Source organism: Micropterus dolomieu, linkage group LG08 (genome assembly GCF_021292245.1).
Source record: "Micropterus dolomieu isolate WLL.071019.BEF.003 ecotype Adirondacks linkage group LG08, ASM2129224v1, whole genome shotgun sequence".
NCBI lineage: Eukaryota > Metazoa > Chordata > Actinopteri > Centrarchiformes > Centrarchidae > Micropterus > Micropterus dolomieu.
In genome coordinates, this window is record NC_060157.1 from 16,709,722 (window position 1) to 16,713,906 (window position 4,185).

The window sequence follows — 4,185 nt, forward strand, 5'->3', positions numbered from 1 at the left end:
GAATCAGTATCAAAGGATAAATCAGTGTATACCTTATCAATGTTCTTTCAAGCTACTCAGGACATGTACATTTACAAATGTTTAGGCTTGGCGCATTATTCACACTGCGATCAATCATGAAGAGTGGGGAGTAGTGCGCAGAGAGAGAGGTTAGCGGGTTAGGTAGTGAGGTTGGAGGACGAGAGGGAGGAGAGGGAGATGTAGAAGAGAATTTTCCCCAATGAATCATTGTTGGGCAGCTGCAATTTCCTCCTCATCCCAGAGACTCTTTCTCTTTTCCAGATGTCTCACTCTACCTTCTCTCAGATCTGACCCCTTGGTCTCCCTCCATATCTATCTCTCTCTCTGTCCCCTCTCCGTCTCTCCTCTTCTTTTTTTTGTCCTCAGGTTTCTGAGGAGACCATCTCCTACCCCCTTTGTTCACTGCTGTAACGTAGACACACTCCATTTCTCAGCATCTCTGACACACACTCTGACGTGAGAGGGGTTGGGTGGGGGGGGTGTTGATGCAGCTGCCTTGTGGTCAAAGAGGGAGAGGTACAGGATGCTCAGATACATGCATGCATTCACACACACACATTCAGCGCACGCACGGAACTAGTATGAGGACAACTTATGTGTCAGCCTCTGGTAGAAAACATACATAACCTTGTGGCCCTAGTCATGTAAGGTCATTTCTTTGATAAACACAATGAAAGCATAGAGGTGTTACGTCACCCCTTCTTTGCTTTCACAGCCCTTGGGGTCTCGCATGATTCTTCAAGAGTGAGGCTTGTATGTGCGTGTGTGTCTGTGTGTGTATGACACTAACCATTGCTCATAAAGCCAGACCACCGGGCTAGCAAGTGTAAACTGTGCTCTCAGAAGCCCTTCGCAGTTGGGAGTTTTGACAAGCTGGCTGTTTGTTTGTCAAGTCAGCCAAGCTGATGGGGGGCTGGATGAATTTATCCGCAGGCAAGATCTATATTCAGCTTCAGGGGAGATGTGGAAAAAACACTGCACGACAACACTCTCCAAGTCACCACTTTATGTATTTGAGTAGCCTGTCATTTTTAAACAAATGATGTATACCAACAGTTTAGTCCCTCTGTCACTTTGGCTTGAGGAGGTGTGTTCTGACCGCTCGATGAGCATGTAACATTAGCTGTGTCCTTTTGCTGTGAGATTTTGTAGGTCAGATAATTATGTAGCCTTTTTACAGCCTCTGCTGACATTGAATTTTTTCTTTATGAAAACATAATACTGGCATATTAGTCTCCCTGCGTAGGAATTTCCTGTTACAGATGCCCCCTCCTGGGGGGTCTGACTGCAGAGAGAGGGGTTCAAGGTGTTACTCAAATTAAGGACACATAGGCAGGGTGGATGCTTTCAATCAGAGGTGAGGGGAAAATGGTTGATTCTGTAATTATGTTGCTTTTGTCTGTAACAGAACAAAGTAGGGCATTTAATTACTGACTTTAACTTTGTTGTATGTTTTGACGGGCATGTCCCTGTAGTTTTTGAATCTTGTGTTCAGACAGCCAGTTCTGACAAGCACAAGAGTGGCATTATACGCATTTATAGTAATATAATGCATACGCATTATGATGGGATATATTGAATGTAGCCATGTTTGATTACAATACTTGCATTTATTTCTTTATTGTATTATATGTCCATAGAATGTTCTTATCTTATCCAGCCTATATCCAGTTTATATATAACATATCGTAGTTACAAATGAACAACAAACGAGTGAACTAACTATATAAAGAAGGTAAATCCAAAATTTAAAATGCCCTTTTAAGTTCACCTCAGCTCCTAAAATGTAGTGCAGTGTTTAATTACATTAAACAAAAAAATAATGGAGTATGTATTTCTGTTACTGATGGCGTCATGGGACCTCAGGTCTCCATCTCAACAGACGTACTGCGGTGATGTCATGTGAATCATTTAGACTTTGTGTTTGTCCCATTTTTGGCACACTCTTCTCAGGCTCCAGGCAGTACTTTGGGAATGAATACAACAAGTGTAATGCACTACTGGCTTGATTAAAGTCAGAGGTAAATATATGTGATAACAAAGTTGCCATGGAGATGACACAGCCAGCAGTAACAGCAAAACCAACTGACATAATCAAGACTGTGTGACATCACGCAAAATAACACGCAGTCACCTCATGGGGCCTCACGAACAATACACATACACACCTTAATCCTATTCATTGTCTGTGTATTAATATTCTACTGAGAAAAATATTTATTGGGGGAGATCATTAAAGCAACACACAGACACGTGCAGGCGCACACACACACACACACACACACACACACATACGCACATCACCCAGCTTCTGGGGATGCGCCCAAGGATGGAGACAACTCCATTATCTGGTCCTGATTAAAGAAGCCATAAACAAACGTTGTGTGAAGTCCATAACAGCGGCCTCACTCAGACAGAATAAACACGCAGCAATGGAGAGAGAAAATGTTTAAAAATAAAGACACACAGTGGTGAGTCATGGGGAAAGGTTGAATGCAGCTCCGCTCGGCTGTGCTCTCCAGCGTGCTCATTGGGAAGCCGGGGAGAGAGAGAGAGAGACATTTCTGCTGTGCAGGCCAAGGCCTCCGCTGACAACTTGACGTATCGTTGGAAGGCGCTGCGCTATGGCTTGTTTTTAAAATCAAATAACAGCTGTGGCTTTTTTAAACCATGATAATTATGATTGATGACTACCACATGTGCATTGTGTCGGCTGGCGCTGTGACGTGCAGATATTTTCAGCGCAAATAAATGACCGCAAAAGCAATGGGAAAGGGAGCGCTTAAAGATTTTGCAGGCTCCACAGCGTATGGGAGTTCCACAATTAGAATTGGGGTTTCTGTGTCCCCATTTTATGGGCACCTCTAATGTGTGTGCTGTGTTAGAGACAGGGAGATCGGGTGCAAGTATGTGTGTCAGTATCTGTGTCTGTGTGTTCAGTACAATATTATTTCCATTTATAGGTGACTGCGGTGTGTGTGGTAAGATGTCTGTCGCTCATTTTCACACCCCTATTGTTTTCCAGTGAGCCTGCAGATGTGGTGGGTACAGTCCCTGGTCGCCGCTTTCACCACATCATAAATGGACGCTACCGGGGCATGGAGACGGATTGCTGTGTGTGTGTGTGTGTGTGTGTGTGTGTTCAAACTTCATGTGGTTTCTTTATTTTTCATGTGAGTGTTCAGTGGGGAACCGTCCTCCCCTATCTTGGCCATCGCGGCGTCAAGAAAGCAGCCCGATACTTCTCGCAGGACAACACATCTCTCAACCAACAGAGGCACATAGGCCATCTCCTCCCCTCAGATCTCCGTCTGCTGCTGAATGATGAACTAAAGACTCCCGAGCAGAGGATGTAGACATTGAGACCCGTGCTCGTCCCTCAACAAACACGCTCACACAAATGTGCCTCCTAACTGTTCTTTTTATCCCCCTCCACCCTGAACTTGTGGAATGACTGACAAAGCCCCCAGTGATCTCCGTCTGTGTGTTTCAGTCTTTTTGTGTGTTTAAGCACAGTAGTGTGATATCATGGCCAATATTGCAGCAATTGGAGGAGTAAAAAGATATGGGCATTTTTCCATTCCTATCCCCCTCCATCGTTCCGTGATTTGCAGATACACAATGTGCTCTGATAGATCGTTTAGTCTTTCCTCTCCCAAGTGTGTGAGTGTGTACGCTTGTGTGCATGTGAATGTAAGAGAGGAAGGTTTGGCATGGCAAGAAAGGCAATGCACTGCATATTTGACTGCTTTACGCGGTGATTGATTGAGTAACCATGGCAAGGAGCTTTTCTTAAGGGGGGAACAGAAGCATGAAGACATAGAGGTACATTTCCATTCAACAGCCTTGGCCCTTTCTCTCCCTCACTCTTATGCCACTCTATTGCTCACACTCTTTCTCTCCCAATCTCTGTTTCAAATTTCAACTGGAGCATGGGGTTACACAGTCCGGCAGTTACAATAATGTGATTCATCATATTTCCTCTTCGCCGTCAACAGAACTACTGAAGTATGTTATCGGCTCTGTGATCAAAGGCAGAGTGTGTGTGTGTGTGTGGGTGGGTGTGGGTGTCAATGTGCCCCTAGCACCGTTGTAGCCAATTTCAACATGGAAGCATTTCTGACAAGAGCTGGTGATTTAGCACAGCAAAACAACTGGCCACAT

At 44.6% G+C, this 4,185-nt stretch overlaps 1 protein-coding gene across 1 annotated transcript in view; it reads right to left on the reverse strand.

Moving 5' to 3' along the window:
• Nucleotides 1–4,185, reverse strand: part of LOC123975371 (leucine-rich repeat-containing G-protein coupled receptor 6) — a 38,426-nt gene that overhangs the window by 22,016 nt on the left and 12,225 nt on the right. The window lies entirely within an intron of this gene.